We start from the raw sequence: 23,696 nt of genomic DNA, 5'->3' as shown, positions 1-23,696 counted from the left end.
AACATTTGGTCATTACTTCTATTCGCCAACCGAACATCGAGTATTTGTTGCGGCTGGTGCGACATTCTTAGAGAAAGAATTTCTCGAGAACAAGTCGAGTAATAGAACCTTCGAGCTGTCGGAGATTCCAGAACCAACAACCGAGGAGCAGATGGAGGAAGCTGTACCTCCAACTGATAATACGGTTAATATTCCTGAGGAACCTAGGAGGTCGGGTATAGACTCTCATCCTCCGGACAGATACATTGGTATGGTCGAGGAGAATGATGTTTTACTTCTAGAGAGTAATGAACCCGCAACCTATAAAGGAGCTATGGCCTGTTCCGACTCAAAGCTATGGCTCGAAGCCATGCAATCCGAGATGGACTCCATGTATGAGAATAACGTATGGGATCTAGTTGATTTACCTAATAAGGTAAAACCTCTACAGTGCAAATGGCTTTACAAAATAAAGCGTTCTGTAGACGCGCAACCAGATATCTATAAGGCACGACTTGTGGCAAAAGGTTTCACTCAAGTGCAAGGATTGCATTATGATGAGATTTTTGCACCTGTAGTCATGCTACGTTCCATTCGGATAATCTTAGCGATTGCCGCATTTCATGATTATGAGATTTGGCAAATGGATGTGAAAACCGCCTTCTTAAACGGTTATTTGCAGGAAGAGTTGTACATGGTGCAACCCGAAGGTTTCATAGATCTTAAACATCCTAAGAAAGTATGCAAGCTTAAGCGTTCCATTTATGGACTTAAGCAAGCTTCTCGGAGTTGGAATCATCGTCTCGACCAAGTGATAAAAGAGTATGGTTTCACTCGATCGGTCGAAGAACCATGCTTATATATCAAGTCGAGTGGGAGCAAGATTGTATTCTTGATATTGTATGACGATGATATACTCTTGATTGGGAATGACATTCCTCTCCTTTCTTCGGTTAAAGAATGGTTGAAGAACCATTTCTAGATGAAAGATCTGGGTGAGGCACAGCGTATTTTGGGAATCCGTATCTACCGAGATAGATCACGACGGACGTTATCACTTAGTCAGGAGTCTTATCTAGATAAGGTTCTTGAGAGGTTCAGGATGACCAACTCCAAGAAGGGGAACCTTCCTATGACGACTGAGATGCAGTTGAGCAAGTCTCAGTCACCCACGACGCCTGAAGGTATTGAGCACATGAGTCGTGTTCCTTATGCTTCTGCAATATTATCGATCATGTATGCCATGATATGCACACGTCCAGACGTGGCATATGCATTGAGTATGACGAGTCGGTACCAAAAGACTCCAGGTGAAACACACTGGATAGCAGTCAAAAATATCCTCAAGTACCTACGGAGGACTAAGGATTGGGTATTGACTTATGGAGGCGATACTAAGCTATGCGCAACCGGTTACGCAGATGCTAGCTTCCAAACGGATCGAGACGATTCAAAATCTCAGTCCGGGTTCGTTTTCACTCTTAATGGTGCTGCGGTCAGCTGGAAGAGTTCCAAACAAAGTGTTGTAGCAGATTCTACTACTGAATTCGAGTACTATGCCGCTTCGGAGGCGAAGCGATATGGATGCGTCAATTCTTACAAGGGCTTTCGGTAGTTCCTAGTTCGAATGACCCGATCGCCATCTATTGTGACAATAGAGGTGCCATCTTCCAGGCTAAGGAGCCAAAGTCTAGCAACAAATCTAGACATGTACTACGAAAGGCTCAACTGATCCATGATTACGTGGAGCAAGAAGAGATAGTGATTGACAAGATTGCGACGGATGATAACATCGCAGATCCTCTCACCAAACCGTTGAATTATGATAAGCATGTAGGGCATGTTAATTCCATGGGAATTAAACATGTTCCTAAGTTGTAGTACTTGATTATGGATTTGATATATTATCTTTTTCATATATTATTTATAACTTCATCGTTTTATATATATAATATTTTGTTTTTCATGTGGTTTGTACTGACAACATTGAACGCCACAAAGTGAACTGAATTACATTATATTTGTTTAGGTCCGTAATCGCCAATGTGAGCTGATAACTCCGGCTATTATATTGTGCAGTCGATTGATGGTGGGTTCAACGAGCCATAAGTTAAACGGTTGACTAATCGATCACAGATACGAGATTATGACGATACCTCGTAGGACAATTTTTATTTGTGACAACGTAATGGAGTCCTAAATGTTCTATAACATTCGGTGCCAGGTCGTGGATAGGACATCTATTGTGTACCTAGAGTCGATTCTTTTGACTATCAACTGTCTCTTGAGGTTAAGGCAGTCTTTGGGTGACTTTGGTTTCTTTCTCACGGTCTCACCGTAATCGGGGCTAAGTAGATTTTTTCTGGGTCATTTCATATTGTGCTTACATCTGCAAGATTTGAGTTGAGGAAAATATCCATCCCTTATCGGTATAGTTATTTCTCGGGGCCACTCGAGGAGTTGAATCGAAATGCATGGCCATGCTCGAATGTTGATTCGTTTATCAGTTAAGTTACTCTCTAGTCGGGAAAACCACTCTTGATACTGATCGCTTGTAAAATACGATCTTTGTGAATTCGGATTTGCAAATTGTTTTACATTGAGTGGGAGAAATTTTAAAGGATATGAGAATCGGTTATCGCACATACACTTGTGAGGACAAGTGGGAGTTTGTTGGAGATGGTGTCCTCCACAAATTAGTGTGATAACATTTGTAAATCTCTTACAGGTTCACAAGGGTATACTTCGTATATTTAATCAATTGATTAACGTTTACCTAATAACGGTTGGCTTGCTAGAAAGTTTGACGTTATTATCATACAGATGGCGGTGATCAACTGGTCCCTAAAGGTCACACCTATAGGACGTATTTGAGAAATGTGGTTATAGAAATATAATTACATTGATGCCCAAAATGACTAAAAAGTTAGTCAATGTGTTGATGAGATAATTATTTAATGAAAATTAAATAATATTAAGTTGATACGAATTAACTGTAAATTCGTAAATTAAATATAATAAGTTATATTTAATTAAATATATATAAGGTTGGTTTGGGCGAATTAATCTGTTAATTCGTAGTTAAATATAATCAGTTGTATTTAATATCCACAAGTTGAATGTGTCATAGTGGTAATAGTGAGGGTACACAAGCCAAGAGGTCATGGGTTCGATCCTCACTAGATGACAATTTAACACACTTTATATATTTTTGGAAAGACCAAAATAAGGAAAATACACTCCTTATTTTCGGTCTGTTTGGCCGAAAATTAGGAGGTTATTTCTTTCCTAATTGATTTCGGATTTCGGTCTATATAAAAAGAAAGGTAGAGAATTATTTCTGACCTAATTCTTTTTCTGACCTAGCCTCCTCTTTCTCATCACAAAAAAACACAACAACAACAACAACAACAACATCAGAGCCTTAATCCCAAAATGATTTGGGGTCGGCTGACATGAATCATCCTTTCGAACCGTCCATGGGTGAACGCACGCCTCAAAATGAGAATAAAAAAAGGGAAGATGAAAAACAAAAAGGGAGAACGAAAATGTAATGGAACGTCAAGGTGAACTTAGGGGTTTTAAAATCGAATTCCGTCTTTCTTTTATAAAAACTTAAAATTTAAATCGAGAGAAAAGATTAAAACAAGTTTTTAAAAACCGAAATAGAGTTAAGGATCCGGAATGAACCAAAATCTATAGGAAAGTGGTTGTTGAAAAAGTGTGAAGTAAAGGAGAGAAAAATAAATTAATTAATTTCTTTAAATTAAATAAATAAAAAAACACTAAATCAGTCAAAAAACATCAAATACTAAAAATCCACATGTATCCTTTCCCTCCATTGTGCCCTCTTCGTCACCATACTCTCCTCAAGCCCGAGAACTCTCATATCGTGCTCTATCACTCTCAACCATGTCTGTCTCGGTCTTTCTCTGCCTCTAGGGACCTTTTCTGTTCTCCAAGTCTCCAATAAAATTTTACAGAAAATTTTAGATTGATTTCTAGCTGTAGATACCCGTATCCGTCGATATTGGAATTTATAGAGAACCCGACAAACACCCGATGATGATAGGACACATGTATTCTATTAGTTTTCATTGTCATTATTTGGGTTCGTTTTACGATGTAGAATGAGCGTTGTCGACGGAGTATTTTATTAATTTAAATGATATTTAAATTAAAGCTTTTTTTTAGGTGAATTCAATTTATTTTATTTTATTTTGAATTTATTTTCTCAAGTTTATTTTATTGAAAATAAAATAAATAATTGATTTGAAAAATCATTTTATGAGTATATTTGATTTGAAAAATCATTTATTTTAATGTGTTTATTGATTTGAAAAATCGATTTAAAAATCGAGAAAAACTCATTTTGAACATGTGTTTTTGAGCTCGATTTTAGCTCGGTTTTTGAGCCCGTTTTCTTTACGAGTTGGCACGAATCTCGAGTACACTAACCAACCTAGGCCTCTACCCATCCACCCCAGTTCGAACCCCCATAACCACGGCCCAAATCCCATCCTAAACACCCCCCAACAGCCCGCGCAAACACAAAACAGCCCCCTGTTTTGCAGCTCAAACCCCGAGCCCAAAACCCGCTCCAAACACCACAAAAACCCGTACCCATTAACCCTAACCCATACCCTAGAATCCTACCCATATTACCTTACCTTAACCACCAAGAAAACCCCACATACGAACCCTAGAAAACCCACCAAAGCTGCTGGACAGCAGCTATGCGCGAACAGGCCCGTCTGCTTCTCTCCCCCCTTTTACCCTATTTTAACTCCTTATAAATACTCACCCTTCACCATACATTCATCTCTTGAAGTTCTCCCCATATCCTACCATCACTCACAAGCTTTAAACCTCAGAAACAAACCCTAATTGCCTCTCAAAAACCCTCCACAAAACCGACATACAAACTGAAACTGTTTGTGTGTCCTCCTCGAAAAACAATTCGTTCCTCCCTTAAACCTCCATCAAAACTCGAGTTTCTTATTCCTAATTAACCATATAACATCCATATACACATTAGACAAAGATTTACGAGCCAAATTGCCCTTGAGAGTACACGAAATCCCTCGAAAAACAGAGTGTTATACACTCTGTTTTTTGGTTTGTTCTGTCTGTCCAGTTCTGTTTGTGCTCGTTTTTCGTGCCCAATAACTCAAAACGAGCGGGGGTTGCTTTAAGATCTCTGTTCTTCTCTCTTTCTAGTTTTCAAAACATCTTTTAAATCGAATTTTCATCGTGAAACGAGGGAGAAATCATTGTTTGAAAGTTGCTGCCCAGATTTGCCAAAAACGCGTGTTTGCTTTGTTTCTTCGTCGACGACGGCCTCTCGAGATAAAATCTACCATCGATTACGACCCAAGACGGTGTCAACGATACATGTAGGTTGAGGGTGCATCAAATCCTCCTCTTTCTCCTTTTTTTTATTTCGTTTTTATGTTTGTTTTTCTTATAGTTTGTTTTGTTTGTTTATCGCTTTTTATTTATCGTTTAAATTAACTATGAAACTAGTTTAGTCCGAGTATGAGTTAAAGTACCACCATGAACACCCGCGTTGACTTGAGATGGGAAAGAAACCGCTACATCAGTCGGTCGTACACCCCCGTCTCATTTACATATCCTCGTGTTCAAGGTAGGGCATTAATAAACGATTTCGACTTCGTCCTTCGCTTTTGACCCCTCCTTTGTTTCGTGTGATTCGACCCACCTTAGGACCCGTCACATGTTAGTATGACCTCTGATTGTTAACATATAACTCGTTTAGATGACATTCGATTAATTTAATAATCTAATTAGACACGATAGGTGGCTTCGACATAAGCTTTAAAATCAACTAACGATTCTGTAACTTAATTGAATGCATCTTTCTCTTTCACTAATTTTCTCGCTAGCATGGAAGTGCGTGCTTAACACCTTTCCATTTGCACTCGTTGACAAATTAGAATTGTTTTTAACCTAGTTCGTAATTACTTAATTTAATTTATAATTAATTAACCTTTAATTTGTTTTACTTGTTTCTAATATTGTAAATTTTGTTTTTATTATTTTTTAAGGTTCAAAATATGTAAATTTAATTTAGTGAATTTTTCCGTAATTTATTTTGCTGATTTCGAAATTAAAATGCAATTAACTTTGTTTTCTACAAAAACCGTGCACTGCACGGGTCTGTTCTGACTTCTGATCCGTGCACTGCACGGGTCTGCCAGTTTTGATTTCTTTTCTTCTTTTGTTTCTTTAATTGTTTACTAATCCTATTTTAATAAATATGGATTGGTGAATAATTTTAATGAGTTGGGTTCAATTTAATCAATAAGTTGTACCTAATTTATTTCAAACCTTTGTATTTGTTTAATTTAATTTAATTAGTTTAATTCTAGTCTAATTTGTTTACTAATTAATAAATCGGCTAACATCATTAATCAATCTAACTTAGTTTTAGCCTTTGTGTTTACATTTATTTTATTTGTTAAGTCATAATAGTTTAAGTCGTTTTTTTGTTAGTTTGTATTGTAATTTTGTAACATGTATATAGGTTTTATTTTAATTGAGTCAAAATAATTTCGATAGTTGTTGTAATTAGATCGAGTTGTAATTTATTTCTCGTTGTGTCGGCATGAAATGCCTGGTTTGTAATAGGTAGATCCCAACGGCTCCCCCATTCCCCCTAAGCCTTGTTTGCTTTCGTTTATATGTTGCTTAGATCAATCAACCCACATGCTAAATTACAACTTTGACAAAGTTAGTTTAGTTGCATCTAAATCGACATAGAAACTTCACATGTTAGGGTTAAAACGATGTTTGCATTTCATATATCGTAGTAGCTATGACCTTGTTTGAAATCCGATACTTGACTTAGTAGAGGCCGTTATCGACGGGCGGGGTTAGGTGTCCTTATGGGCTTCCTAACACGTACCCTCACCCCTTACTCAAGATCTATGGTTTGTGGATCCGTCTAAATACCATTGGATTACGAGAGTCATTCAAATCGAGTGATATAGGGTACAAGTCTTTATCTTTAATCACTCGTAGTCAATTGGCTTTATGCTTTTCGATGAAAGGTGTAAAGTTGACTTGAACGGTTCCAAGTTCCCAAAAAACTTGGTGGCGACTCTAATATGTCTTAATTCGATTCGAAAGAACCTCGAGTCGATTATGCCTAGTGTGGATCCCGCGGACGCAGCCTTCCCGAGGGCCCTTGTCCACGATTTGGCGACTCTGGGGAAAAGAGGACTCGTTACACTTTGTTTCTAGGGTCTTTTCCTCCGAGGTGAAACTTGAAAAGAAAGTGTTGGAAAGTAAAACATTACTCATAGTGCTACGATTCATGCATAAACCCTTAAGGATTTTCCCGGGCCGTCCCAGCGTTTCTTTGTGATGCGTGGGGGGCGACGTCCCACTATGCTAGGAAGCTGCACATTGCTCGCTTCCACTTCACCTCGCGTGGTTCTTGATGGTGGGGACGATCTTCTAGGTACTCTACCTTAAGACACCTTGCTCTATAAGACCGCAAAAGGATGGAGGGCATAGACCTTCTTGTAGAAGACTTGCCGAGACTTAGAGATGTCTAGGAGCATACATCCTTGTAACATGAGAATGACAATGTGCAAATTGTTTTCCCGAGTCTTTTCGAAATTTCCCATGTCCTTTTCAAAACCGAACTTTTGAACAACTTACTTTCAAAATAGCATGGTTTTAAAAACGCGGAATGCTGCCCAAATAGGACTAGAATTTTATTTAAAATGAGCTTTTATAGCCGGCATGTTGCCCATTTCAAATCTCATTTTCGAATCAATCTTTCGTTTTTTTTTTTTCAAAACCAATCCAAAATGCCTCTCGAACCTCAACCAAGCATGAAATGCGTCAAGTCGTGTCCAGGTCATGGCCGTGTTAGGCCGGGTGTGTTTCGTTCTAAGAGTCTAGAACACGACCTTGTTGGGTCACCCAAGCTCACGTCTTGGGCTTTGAGTCATGTTGGTCGACCATTTGGTCTAGGATAGTCCACAGGAACGTCCAAGCTAGGCCCTTTAGGACGTTTCACTCGAACCTAAGGACTATGTTGGTCCAATCACGGGTTTAGTCACACCGAGTCCAGTTTAGAATCGAGCTATGACAGCTTGAGTCATGTCGTTTTGCCGAGTCTAAAATGAACCAAGGTCTAAATCCAACCGTGAGTCGAACCTTTGGTTAGTCAGTCTCAAGTCGAGTCTTTGCTTGAGTCAAGTTGGGGTCGTGTCCTTAAGTGTGCAGGGGCTCTTACTTTAAATATTGACTCAGTACGGGGTTTTCTTGTAGAAAGGTCGCCAAAAACCCGACGTCAAGCAATGGAAGATGCTGTTAACAAGCTCACCGAGGCCGTGAACCTCATGATGACCCGAATGGATGCAATCGAATCTAAGGCGAGTGAAGATTCCCTCCATCTACCCCACCTCGATCGATCGGAGAAACGGTTCAAGTTCATCGAGGACCGTTTGAAACTCTCCCGGGGGAAGAACATCCACTATGAGAATGCTAGGGCCTATGCCCCGGTTCAGGATAAGTTGCCCACGAACATGGTACTCACTGACATCCCAAAGTTCAAAGGCACCGAAGATCCAGTCCACCATGTTAAGGCCTATAAAGGGTACTTAGCACTGAAGGGAGTACCTGCTGACATGCTCTCTGAAATTTTCGCTCAATCTCTGGATGAACACCCGAAGGCGTGGTTCTATAATCTGGACCTTAAGAACTTCCCCACTTTCGAAGATATTACGGTGGATTTCTGCAAGCACTATGCTGATAATGTCGAGATTCAAACCAACATAAGAACATTGGAGGTGATGACACAGAAAGAAAAAGAAGGTTTTACTGAATTCCTTGCAAGATGGTGCGCTGAAAGCGTGAAATTAGCCAAGAAGCCTGACGAAGTTGAAATGGTAGATAAGTTCGTAAAGAATCTACGACCTATTTACCGCAATGCTCTAAAATACCAGAATTTTGGCTCTTTCAAAGAATTGATAAGAATCGGGATAAAGGTAGAAGATGATGTCATAAGGCGAGGCCGAAAAGCCGAAAGGGTACCAAGGGGCCTCATCGTCTAAGGGCAAGGCCCCAGCAACGACCCATATTGATGAAGCCATCAATCTCTTAGAAGGGCAATCGAAGAAGTCGCAACGCCAAACACCTAGGGCATTCACCGATATCGGATGCACTTATACATATGCTCTCCAAAGGCTCATAGCCCAAGGAAAGCTGAAGCCTATTGGTCCAACTCCGGACCCTCCTGCTGATCACCAAGGTAAATGGTATAAACCAAATGCCTACTGTGCCTTTCATCATGGGAAAGGCCATGATACTGAAAGGTGCTATCGATCAAGCACGAAATCAAGACATGATTGAGAATGGAACACTCCCAATCCCAACTGTTAAACCCAATAACATCACCAATCCATTTGGCGATCACGCTAACTTTGTTTCTGTCGAAGACAATGTCGATTATTCCCATCTTATCCGCCCATGTCACTTAAAAGGGGTGTTTATTGGGAAAATATTTGTGGATTGCTTTGAATTCTTGCCAAACCCGAAGAATGAAATTCAAGTCGGGAGTCTTGCTCTAGAACGTACTCCTCTCATTAACGAAGTTAATAAAAGACAATTCGATTCACCAACCTTCATCACTGGCGTAGATCCTCAAAGGACTACGTTGGAATGGAGGCAGACCTTCAAAAGGATCAAGGATAAGAGTCGAGCATCTAAGCTGACAGCTGAACAAGGGAAAGCTCATGACCAGATTTGAAATTATGAGTCGGGATCTGTTTTCTTATCTTAGTCAAGTCGAGTCTAGGACTTTCCTTTCTTGAATTTGAGTCGTTTGTTCCGCGATGACCTAGGGTGTGTCCTAGGAATCGTTCCTTTGAGTCTGTTAAGCAATTGCCTTTCCAATAAAAAAAGTTGCAGTTTTGTTTCTAATTTGTCTTGTTTTCAATCCTCAATCATTCCGAAAGCATGATAAAACGCGCAACACACTCAAAGGCATCCCTGGGGTGGAAATATGTCTTCGTTTCAAAATGTAAGGTACACTAGGATCCTGTGTTTGATTCCTTTACCTATTCCATGTCTGGCGGTAGAAAACCTCCATCAAAACCAATGCTTAACACAAGCCTTTAGATGATTCTATGATGAACCCGGACTAGCTCTTGGTTTCCCTATCGATGATGGAAGGCAAGCCCATCCCCACAAAATCATCCCATCTCGAAGAGTGAAGATATCAACCCGTTCTAACAAGGAATTGTTATTTCTTACCCAAATTAGTTGGCGAAGCCCAGTTTTCAAGAGGTATCCATTTATGACTAAGAGAATGAATAGAAGATCATTTTCAAAGAGAGAAAAAAGATGAAAAAGAATGAAAAATGAGAAAAAGAGAAAAATGAAAAAAAAAATGAAAAAAAAAATGAAAAAAAAAAAAAGAAAAATGAAAAAAAATGAAAAAAAAAAGAAAAATGAAAAAAAGATGAAAGAAAAAGAAAAAAGAAAAAAAGATGTTGAAGTTATTGCGGAATGCTTTTTGGTTGAATGTCGAAGTTACGGAAGCCAGAATTCAAGTCAAGTACCCATAGTTGAGGTTCAATGGGCGAAGCCCAAAAGCGTAAGTAGTGACCTTTTTTACCCTCTAAGTCCTTCCTGATACGGTTACAAGGGGATAGTCGGGAATTTTGAGAATTATTCCGCTTGTGTTGTTACACCCAGTCTTTAGGGTCCAGACATGGAAATTTGAACCCACATCATTTTTCAACCCATTTGCACTCGTGGTTCATCAAACCCGAGACACCCATTCCAACCACATCGTGACCATAACCCTTGGCCTTAGCACCACAAAAAAAACCTTCAGAATGATGGTTAACCATTCCAACTTGTTATTACCAAGCTCCACATCCCAAAAGATCCAAGCCTTTTACACCTAACCCCAAACACGGGATTTAATGGTACTTTACAGGCTAGAATGGGATATGACATGATACCTTAGGTGAAACCTTCGAGTGTGTACACATTATCAAAATGCCAAGTTTATGCACCTTGATCGAACTACGTCGGATTTGATTTCGCTCCACGCGAATACGTAGGCAGTCCTTCAGAATAAGGGATTCAATCCACTCATCAACCACGTTGTCATCTTGTCAGGTTTCTTACGGGTCTTAACCAAGTCCAAATGAAGCCACCTTTGTTTGAGTCGGTCTTAGCACTCGATGTAGGCTAGGATAAGGATATAGGTTCGGATGAATAGTATCAAGTCTCAGAATGAGCTTTATCTAATGGTTTAGGCAAAGATGCTGAGTCACATAGATGTGGGTTTGTGTTGGGAACATAAAATATGAAAAAACCCGCTGAAAAGAAAGAAGGCGTGGAAGAAAAATAGTAAAAGCCCGCTGAAAAGAAAGAAGGCGGTGGCAAGAAATGATGAAAACTCGCTGAAAAGAAAGGAGGCGAGGAGAAGAGTGACAGAATGTTCCCAACAAAAGTCATGTGTGACGTCTAAGTGTTCTCATAAAATCAGTCTGTGTTTAGTGTCTAGGCGAAGCTAACGTCGTTGCTCCGTGAGTTTAATCCACCTTGTCAATGTCAAGTGATCTTGATTCCCATGTGCCCTTGGGAGCACGCCCATGCCATACGGTATCTCCGTCTCAAGTCCGATGGCCTTGTGATTCCCATTTGCCATCTTTTGGCGCCAGAATGGCCAATTTACATTTCTACCCCCAACAAGTCAATAATTGAATTAAAACTCGTGCACACTTAGGGTTTTATTTTCCTTTTTTGTTTTACGGTAGCGGGCTACGCCCACGTTGTTTACGGGTCATACAGAGTGTCTGAGTCGTATTTCATGCTCACCCATCAAGGTTCGATTTCAAAAAATTTCGAAAATTTCAAAATTCCAAAAACTTTTTGCGAATTGTGGATAGATGATCCAAGTAGTGGAATCCTTGTGGGTCGATGATCCAATCCTTCGAAATTCAAAAATTCAAAATTCAATTTTTGAAGGGCCGATGGCCCAATATTCTAAATGATGACAAATTCGAAATTCGGGTCGATGACCCAATCATTCAACATTTTCAAATTCAATTTTCGGGTCGATGACCCAATCATTCAACATTTTCAAATTCAATTTTCGGGTCGATGACCCAATCATTCAAAATTTTCAAATTCAATTTTCGGGTCGATGACCCAATCATTCAAAATTTTCAAATTCAATTTTCGGTCGATGACCCAAAGATTTCAAATGATCCAATTTCAAGATCGATGATCCAAATGTGCTTATGTGATGATTATTGCTAGTACGTTTTTGTGTTTCAAATATAGCAGATATGCTTCAATCGGGGTCTCTAAAGTCTTCGACTTTAGAGCCATCACAAGCTCAGGGGCTCTGAAGCCGGGTTGGCTTCGAGACCATTATCAAGATGAAAAGGATGACATCCACTCAGAATTCAATTCAATACAAGAGTATGAAATGGAAGAATTCCGTAGGTGAAAGCAAATGATGAAAGCGGCGGCAACCTCCTTGGAAAGTCCGTCCTATTCGGACAAGCGCCGGATGATAAATTTTGGGCAAATGTCGTGAGATGATGAATTTTGGACATACGCCGCGAGATGATAAACTTTGGGCATGTGTCGCGAGTGGCGAACTACGACGCGGTTTGATTCCGTCAGAAACGGATACGTAGGCGCCTAAGGATAAGGCTCAATCCACCATATACGCAATTTATGGGTCGACGACCAATGACGATAATTTGACACAACAGAAGCAAGAGTCAATCCCCAACGAAGTTTCAGGTATGATCTCATCTTATGGCTGGCGAGCTTATATACGCAAGTCTAATGGACTATAAACGACCCGAAGAATCCTCAGGTCGAAAGGGACCTGGGGTATACTTTGACTTTCGCCTTGTCCAAGCCTCAGTCAAAGTGGGGGCTCTGTAGATACCCGTATCCGTCGATATTGGAATTTATAGAGAACCCGACAAACACCCGATGATGATAGGACACATGTATTCTATTAGTTTTCATTGTCATTATTTGGGTTCGTTTTACGATGTAGAATGAGCGTTGTCGACGGAGTATTTTATTAATTTAAATGATATTTAAATTAAAGCTTTTTTTTAGGTGAATTCAATTTATTTTATTTTATTTTGAATTTATTTTCTCAAGTTTATTTTATTGAAAATAAAATAAATAATTGATTTGAAAAATCATTTTATGAGTATATTTGATTTGAAAAATCATTTATTTTAATGTGTTTATTGATTTGAAAAATCGATTTAAAAATCGAGAAAAACTCATTTTGAACATGTGTTTTTGAGCTCGATTTTAGCTCGGTTTTTGAGCCCGTTTTCTTTACGAGTTGGCACGAATCTCGAGTACACTAACCAACCTAGGCCTCTACCCATCCACCCCAGTTCGAACCCCCATAACCACGGCCCAAATCCCATCCTAAACACCCCCCAACAGCCCGCGCAAACACAAAACAGCCCCCTGTTTTGCAGCTCAAACCCCGAGCCCAAAACCCGCTCCAAACACCACCAAAACCCGTACCCATTAACCCTAACCCATACCCTAGTATCCTACCCATATTACCTTACCTTAACCACCAAGAAAACCCCACATACGAACCCTAGAAAACCCACCAAAGCTGCTGGACAGCAGCTATGCGCGAACAGGCCCGTCTGCTTCTCTCCCCCCTTTTACCCTATTTTAACTCCTTATAAATACTCACCCTTCACCATACATTCATCTCTTGAAGTTCTCCCCACATCCTACCATCACTCACAAGCTTTAAACCTCAGAAACAAACCCTAATTGCCTCTCAAAAACCCTCCACAAAACCGACATACAAACTGAAACTGTTTGTGTGTCCTCCTCGAAAAACAATTCGTTCCTCCCTCAAACCTCCATCAAAACTCGAGTTTCTTGTTCCTAATTAACCATATAACATCCATATACACATTAGACAAAGATTTACGAGCCAAATTGCCCTTGAGAGTACACGAAATCCCTCGAAAAACAGAGTGTTATACACTCTGTTTTCACGGTTTGTTCCTGTCTGTCCAGTTCTGTTTGTGCTCGTTTTTCGTGCCCAATAACTCAAAACGAGCGGGGGTTGCTTTAAGATCTCTGTTCTTCTCTCTTTCTAGTTTTCAAAACATCTTTTAAATCGAATTTTCATCGTGAAACGAGGGAGAAATCATTGTTTGAAAGTTGCTGCCCAGATTTGCCAAAAACGCGTGTTTGCTTTGTTTCTTCGTCGACGACGGCCTCTCGAGATAAAATCTACCATCGATTACGACCCAAGACGGTGTCAACGATACATGTAGGTTGAGGGTGCATCAAATCCTCCTCTTTCTCCTTTTTTTATTTCGTTTTTATGTTTGTTTTTCTTATAGTTTGTTTTGTTTGTTTATCGCTTTTTATTTATCGTTTAAATTAACTATGAAACTAGTTTAGTCCGAGTATGAGTTAAAGTACCACCATGAACACCCGCGTTGACTTGAGATGGGAAAGAAACCGCTACATCAGTCGGTCGTACACCCCCGTCTCATTTACATATCCTCGTGTTCAAGGTAGGGCATTAATAAAACGATTTCTGACTTCGTCCTTCGCTTTTGACCCCTCCTTTGTTTCGTGTGATTCGACCCACCTTAGGACCCGTCACATGTTAGTATGACCTCTGATTGTTAACATATAACTCGTTTAGATGACATTCGATTAATTTAATAATCTAATTAGACACGATAGGTGGCTTCGACATAAGCTTTAAAATCAACTAACGATTCTGTAACTTAATTGAATGCATCTTTCTCTTTCACTAATTTTCTCGCTAGCATGGAAGTGCGTGCTTAACACCTTTCCATTTGCACTCGTTGACAAATTAGAATTGTTTTTAACCTAGTTCGTAATTACTTAATTTAATTTATAATTAATTAACCTTTAATTTGTTTTACTTGTTTCTAATATTGTAAATTTTGTTTTTATTATTTTTTAAGGTTCAAAATATGTAAATTTAATTTAGTGAATTTTTCCGTAATTTATTTTGCTGATTTCGAAATTAAAATGCAATTAACTTTGTTTTCTACAAAAACCGTGCACTGCACGGGTCTGTTCTGACTTCTGATCCGTGCACTGCACGGGTCTGCCAGTTTTGATTTCTTTTCTTCTTTTGTTTCTTTAATTGTTTACTAATCCTATTTTAATAAATATGGATTGGTGAATAATTTTAATGAGTTGGGTTCAATTTAATCAATAAGTTGTACCTAATTTATTTCAAACCTTTGTATTTGTTTAATTTAATTTAATTAGGTTAATTCTAGTCTAATTTGTTTACTAATTAATAAATCGGCTAACATCATTAATCAATCTAACTTAGTTTTAGCCTTTGTGTTTACATTTATTTTATTTGTTAAGTCATAATAGTTTAAGTTGTTTTTTTGTTAGTTTGTATTGTAATTTTGTAACATGTATATAGGTTTTATTTTAATTGAGTCAAAATAATTTCGATAGTTGTTGTAATTAGATCGAGTTGTAATTTATTTCTCGTTGTGTCGGCATGAAATGCCTGGTTTGTAATAGGTAGATCCCAACGGCTCCCCCATTCCCCCTAAGCCTTGTTTGCTTTCGTTTATATGTTGCTTAGATCAATCAACCCACATGCTAAATTACAACTTTGACAAAGTTAGTTTAGTTGCATCTAAATCGACATAGAAACTTCACATGTTAGGGTTAAAACGATGTTTGCATTTCATATATCGTAGTAGCTATGACCTTGTTTGAAATCCGATACTTGACTTAGTAGAGGCCGTTATTGACGGGCGGGGTTAGGTGTCCTTATGGGCTTCCTAACACGTACCCTCACCCCTTACTCAAGATCTATGGTTTGTGGATCCGTCTAAATACCATTGGATTACGAGAGTCATTCAAATCGAGTGATATAGGGTACAAGTCTTTATCTTTAATCACTCGTAGTCAATTGGCTTTATGCTTTTCGATGAAAGGTGTAAAGTTGACTTGAACGGTTCCAAGTTCCCAAAAAACTTGGTGGCGACTCTAATATGTCTTAATTCGATTCGAAAGAACCTCGAGTCGATTATGCCTAGTGTGGATCCCGCGGACGCAGTTCCCGAGGGCCTTGTCCACACTAGCATAATCAAAGGGTATATCTTAGATCGTCTTGGGTGCAACTAATAGGCGAATATCAATTTTGATATTGTTCTCAGGCCAATTTTGCAAGGACCCGAGGTTAATTCTAAATCTTTTTACTTATGCTTATGTATTTTATTTTATGACCATAGATCATCTTTATTATATCGTTATAATCCTTCATGTTATAGGGAAGTATACAAATTATTTCCCACAATTTTAACACCTTTGATTTTATTTACCATTTTTCTCATTTGTTTACATTTGTAAATATATTAGTCATAATTCATAATCATCCTTGCTTCTTTATACCATGTCTGTTTAATCCGGGTACAATGATTAACTTGACTAATTACAAAGAAATGAACTTAACTTAATTAGTTCAAATAAAATATTTTCCTTTTACACATTTTGCTATGCATTTCAAACATGAAAATTCGACAACGAATATTACTAATATTATAGTAATTATTCCGAGTCATGCAAATCATACTTGCAAATCATTTATTCACAAAAAACGGTTTTAAACAACCTTTTTAACAACCAAGAGACGCCCCTTGGTTCGCCCCATGGCTCGCGCCCCAAGAGGCCCTCTGCTTTCATATTTCAAAACCTGGGCAGAGCCCCTTACCTCGCCAATAGGCTCGCGCCTTTACAGGGCTGCCTGGCACTGTTTTGCCTCGTTTTTAGCACTTGTCTAGGACGATCCCGATTACGGTTATTCCGAATACATGACGGATCAGATTGACAAGCTTGCGTTTTTACGCTTTGTCATTTGACACCCTTTTTCAATAAATGGATCGTGTTAAGCATCATAACCCGAATTTGGTAAATGGATGTTTAATTTCCGTTTTCACATGTAAATCAATCTAAATCCAACTTGACATCTTATGCTTGATATTTGGATTAACAAACCGACTTAGAAAGCTCGCATGTTAGGTTAACACTTTTGGATGTGTATTCATGCATTTACACCGTTTTATCAACTTTTGCACTTAAACAACCACGATCGATCAGTAGAGGCCATTAACGCGGGCGGGATTGGGTGTCCGATTAAAGGTCTTCCCAATACGTACCCTCACCCCTTACTCAGAACCTTTGGATAGTGGATGGCCTTATCTAGGGCGTACGAGAGTCATTTTAGGCATAGAATGCTAAAAGGGAGACGAGTCCTTATCTTTAGTACCTATGTCAAACACTGCTTTGTGCTTCGTTTGACCGAGGTATAATGTGGATTTCGAACGGGTTCCAGGCATCCCATAATTGCTTGGTGGCGACTCCGAACATCTCTGCATCGTTTCGAGACCTTTACCAAGACGAAACCGACCGATCTAAAGCGATCCGGTCGAAAGTATTTTACGCCGCCGAGCGTGGCTTTCTAGACCGCTGCATGTCCACAGATCGGCTTGGCGTGCAGGTGGCCCATGACCGCGGACCGGTAGGCGGCCGAAATCCGCAGACCGAGACGTGGCCCATGTCCACAGATTAGCGACTTCGCTGGGAAAAACTAGGAAACTTGTGTCTTTGTGATCCTTAGAAGTGAAACTCGAACGAGGTCATGGTTAAAGTGCATTAATTGATATTACAGTCATAAGTCGGGTTCCTTGTCCAGGCCCACAACCTAACCTTTATCGACCAATTGGCTCGTCTCGTCGGCGTGAGTTTTCTCATCCCCGCGTTTCGAATCCCGATTGAGTCAAGCATACCATTGATGTTACACCTTTCTATTTCGTCAAAGAGCTTTCATCACTTTCGAGCACAAGGCTAGGGCACCCTCCTTACACATTTTGTTTGTATTGGTATCCCTCTCGCAAATCGGGTTTTGATTGCTTGGTGTGTAACCCTGTTGGAATATGTGTCCTCCCACAATAATGCGATCACAACTGTTGATCATGATGATCACATGTTTAAGTCTCATTTTAAAGAATACAATTGGGAAGTATTTTTATCTTGTCAACCCATCAACATATATCGGTAATGATTGGGTCGACTAGAGTTTGACATTACTGTCGTGCGACGGTGGTGATCAGTTGATCCCCTAGGTCATACCTATAGGGCAACACTCTTAATTGATCAATTAATTGATCGTATAACGTTACGAGTCAATTAATTTAATTAAAATTGACGGACGATTTTGGATGTAATATTTACGTATCTCATTGATATTGATTAAAATGAGATACGGTCTGAGTAATCGAATTGTATCATTACTCAGATGAAATTATTGTTTAACGAAACAATTAAATTTGAATGAATTATTATAAATACAAATTGTTGTGATTTATAATTGGTAAAATATTTTGGTACAAGTAATTATGAATTACTAAGTCAATTTTTGTATATGACGTATTTTTATTAATACGTTGATTTTTAATATGTTAAAAATACATAACAAATTTATGTAACATATGACATGTGACATATTGACAATTGACAACAATGAAATGGATTCCATGTTATCTATGTGTACCGAAAATAAGAGGCTCATTAGGCTAATATTGTGATGGATATATTAGTGGAAAACATGATGATTACAAAATAGCTAGCCATGCAAAACCTATTGTTCTTGTGAAGGCAACCATGAGCATGCATTGGCTCTTTTGTTTCTCCTCTCCCACCCGGTTTTGGGAAGAAAACCCTTGTGGTTTTTCTTCTTATTTTTGCCTAATATTCACTAAGATAGAGACTTGTGATTATTCATTCATCCCATCTAAAAAAAACAAGAGTTTTAGAAAGAGAAAATTTCCTCCATTATTCCTCTCTCTCAACCGGTTTTGGGAGAGATACCAAATAATTTTGGGTCAAGTTTTTCTTACAAAATTAATATTATCTAGTATACATTATATTAATTTTATTAAGAATGTGCTTTGGGTATTAATCCTTGGGAGAGATCCTACACTTGGGTCTTTGTTCATCCATTGAGGAAAGCACAAGAACAAGAGAGAAGGAGATCTCTCTTGTGCCCTTATAAATCGAAAATCACAATGTAAGATGAACATTTCTTCTTTATATTGTTTATAAGTTTGCATGCATAAGATCACTTATTATTTTTTATGACAAATTAAATTAAAACATATATGAATATGTTAGTATATAGATCTACTTTTCCTCCAATCGGTATCATGAGCCATGGTTGTTTGCATGCAAATCGGTTAAAAGTTTTTCCGAGTTATAAAGATTAACATATAAAACTTGTATAATTTGTGTTATTATGATATATCACAAAATTAATTTTTGCATGTTAAAGTTTCTGATCCTAAAATGTTTTTTAGGATATTTTGGTTATTTTATGGATTTTTATTGTTCATATTACATAATAATGGCATTAAAATATGATTTTATGAGTAAAAATGTCATTTTCGTACTAAAATTAGCTAAGCTTCGAATTTTCCAGTGATTTATGGATATGTTGTCACATGTATTATTTTGAGATGACCTGTAAATTTTCATAATTTTTGGACTTCTTATGCTCGAAAAATGGATTTTTCATTGTTAAAATCGGATTTATGTGAAAAATAGGTTAATATGAGATAAATTTCGAATCTGGTCATAGAAATTTAGTATGTTTTCACATGAAATTTTACAAGATGTGTGTAAAATAATAGGCTATAGTGAAGTCTTTTTGCATCATTTATGGATTTTTGAAGAAAAATAGCATGAATAGTGACTTTATTAGTGAAATATTAATAAAACATACTCTATGACTAAGGAAAAACATTATATGTTGCATTTTATTATCTTTTTCAGATCTAAAATTGAAAAGTTGATGTATATAGTTTTTCACATGTTTTTATGATTATTTTAGTTAAAACCGATAAACCGCAACATTGTTTTTCCGGATAAATTTCGAATTTTTAACCTAAGTTTTTTGAACATTATGAGTGTCATGGTATTTTTCCAGAATTTTCATGAGTTTAAATTTTGAATTTTGAATTTATTTGAAATTTTGTGATTTATTGGAAGTTTATAGCTTATTTTTATAATTTTAAGTCCATTAATGAACAAATTTTAGAAATATGAGTTAATTATGGTCAAATAATTAGTGAAGACTAAATTTTGAGTCCTAAGAGGTTAGGGTAATTAACTTATGCATAAATATGAATTTATGTAATTTTTGTGATTATAAAATGTTGAAATCACGCAAATATGAATTTATGTAATTTTTGTGATTATAAAATGTCGAGGACAAGTGGGAGATTGTTGGAATATGTGTCCTCCGACAATAATGCGATTACAACTGTTGATCATGATGATCACATGTTTAAGTCTCATTTTAAAGAATACAATTGGGAAGTTTTTTTACCACAACTCGATCAACATATATCGGTAATGATTGGGTCGACTAGAGTTTGACATTACGTCGTGCGACGGTGGTGATCAGTTGATCCCCTAGGTCATACCTATAGGGCAACAATCTTAATTGATCAATTAATTGATCGTATAACGTTACGAGTCAATTAATTTAATTAAAATTGACGGACGATTTTGGAAGTAATATTTACGTATCTCATTGAAATTGATTAAAATGAGATACTGATGCCCGAAATAATCGAATTGTATCATTACTCAGATGAAATTATTGTTTAAGGAAACAATTAAATTTGACTGAATTATTATAAATACAAATTGTTGTGATTTATAATTGGTAAAATATTTTGGTACAAGTAATTATGAATTACTAAGTCAATTTTTGTATATGACGTATTTTTATTAATACGTTGATTTTTAATATGTTAAAAATACATAACAAATTTATGTAACATATGACATGTGACATATTGACAATTGACAAAAATGAAATGGATTCCATGTTATCTATGTGTACCAAAAATAAGAGGCTCATTAGGCTAATATTGTGATGGATATATTAGTGGAAAACATGATGATTACAAAATAGCTAGCCATGCAAAACCTATTGTTCTTGTGAAGGCAACCATGAGCATGCATTGGCTCTTTAGTTCCTCCTCTCCCACCCGGTTTTGGGAAGAAAACCCTTGTGGTTTTTCTTCTTATTTTTGCCTAATATTCACTAAGATAGAGACTTGTGATTATTCATTCATCCCATCTAAAAAAAACAAGAGTTTTAGAAAGAGAAAATTTCCTCCATTATTCCTCTCTCTCAACCGGTTTTGGGAGAGATACCAAATAATTTTGGGTCAATTTTTTTCCTACAAAATTAATATTATCTAGTATACATTATATTAATTTTATTAAGAGTGTGCTTTGGGTATTAATCCTTGGGAGAGATCCTACACTTGGGTCTTTGTTCATCCATTGAGGAAAGCACAAGAACAAGAGAGAAGGAGATCTCTCTTGTGCCCTTATAAACCGAAAATCATAATGTAAGATGAACATTTCTTCTTTATATTGTTTATAAGTTTGCATGCATAAGATCACTTATTATTTTTTATGACAAATTAAATTAAAACATATATGAATATGTTAGTATATAGATCTACTTTTCCTTCAAACCCACCCTTTTAAGCTAAAACCCGTGTCAGCATTATGCATAATATAATGAACTGTGAGTGCTTATGTGTTTTGTGATCATAAGTCCTTCCGTGTCATTTTCAAACTTTCAAAAACACCTTTTTGCGCCGTTATAATGGCCGTTTCAAATCTCGGTCTTTCGCCGACCGTTGCATTTCAAAATCACCTTTTGCGCCGTTATAATGGCCATTTAAAACCTCGGTCTTTTGTCGACCATTTCAACACGCCTTTCTAGGCCGTCTTAATGACGATTTTCAAAACCGGTTTTTTATAACCATTTCAACACGCCTTTCTAAGCCGTTGTAATAACGATTTTAAAACCCGGTTTTTATAACAATTTTCAATTACACCTTTTCATGCCGTTGTAATGACGATTTCAAAAATTCGGTTTTCACAAACCATTTCAAAATACCCTTTTTACGTCGTCATAATGGCCGTTTCAAAAATCGGTCTGCCGCCAACCGTTGCATTCTCAAAGCGCCCTTTTACGCCGTCGTAATGACGAATTCTACCCTCGAATTTTAAAAATTCAAAATCAATTTTTAAACAGAAACGTTTTTCAAACCGTCGTAATGACGATTTTGACCCGTGCAACTTTCCAAAATTTCAAATGTCATTTTCGAAATCAAATTTGGCTTTTCTAAGCCGTCGTAATGACGATTTCAATTCTCACAATTTTCGATTTGCATACCGTCTTTCAAAGGTTAAAACGGTTATCTAACCCGTCGTAATGACGAATTCAATCCTCACAATTTCCAATTTCAAATCTTTGAAAACAAATTTAACCGTTTTCAAATTTCAAATCCAATTTCAAATCATTTGAAAACAAATTTAACCGTTTTCAAATTTCAATTCAAAACCAAATTTTTGAAAACAAATTTAACCGTTTTTCAAATTTCAATTCAAAATCAAATCTTTGAAAATTAATTTAACTGTTTTCAAATTTCAAATCCTATTTCAAATTCTTTGAAAACAAATTTAACCGTTTTCAAATTTCATTTCAAATTCAAATCTTTGAAAACAAATCTGACCGTTTTCAAATTTCAAATCCAACTTCAAATCATTTGAAAACAAATTTAATCGTTTTCAAATTTCAATTCAAAGTCAAATCTTTGAAAACAAATTTAACCGTTTTCAGATTTCAATCAAATTTCAAATATTTGAAAACAAACTTAACCGTTTTCAAATTTCCATTCAAAATCAAATCTTTGAAAACAAATTTAACCGTATTCAGATTTCAAATCGTTTGAATACAAATTTAAACGTTTTCAAATTTTCAACCCAATTTTAAAATCCTTTGAAAACAAATTTAACCGTTTTCATGGTCATTGTGATGACGATTCCAAATTTTTCGATTCTCGATTTTCAAATCGTCATTCGGAATTTTAAAAATCGTCTTCGGAAACAAAACTTTGTTTTCAAATCCGCCGCAATCTCAACTCAAACCGTCTTTTGAAAACAAACTTAAGACAACCTTTTCAACTAACCGACTTCTGAAGATCCCTATTTCTCGGAAGCCGTCCATAAAACGACAAATGGATCTTTTTGAAAATTTCTATTTTCGAAAATTTCAGTCCACCTTTCTGATTCAGCCTCGAGTTGATTTCAAGTCAAGTCGTCTAGATAACATCGAGTGTCTGCTGAAGTTAGTACCTACCTTTTGGTCTAGATCGTGTCGCCTAATTGTCGAGACATCTCCAATTATGGCGTTAGGAGAGTCAAAACCTCCCGGGTATTAAACCCATCTTTTCCCTAAATTACGGGTCAAAGGTCAAGTTTATGTACATGTCTTGTCCAACGGCGTCACGCTAGTAACGCACATCCAAACTGAGTTAGAAGTCGTCTGTCTAGGCATCACTATGCCAAAGTCGACACTCGAGTCTAAGTTCAATGTCATGCACCAAGAGTTCAAACACAAGAGGTCATTCACGATCTTTATGAACTCATAACCTAGTCACACCGTCGCGTCTTCCCAGCAAAACTGCCTTGTGTGCATATGTGTCGTACTTGCCTTTGTTTGTGCAATCTCTTGCCAAGAAAAGTTATAACGCCTATCG

The sequence above is a fragment of the Silene latifolia genome, chromosome Y, assembly GCF_048544455.1.
Source record: "Silene latifolia isolate original U9 population chromosome Y, ASM4854445v1, whole genome shotgun sequence".
Taxonomy (NCBI): Eukaryota; Viridiplantae; Streptophyta; class Magnoliopsida; order Caryophyllales; family Caryophyllaceae; genus Silene; species Silene latifolia.
The sequence above is the reverse complement of the archived record's forward strand: the minus strand, read 5'-3'. Positions refer to the sequence as shown.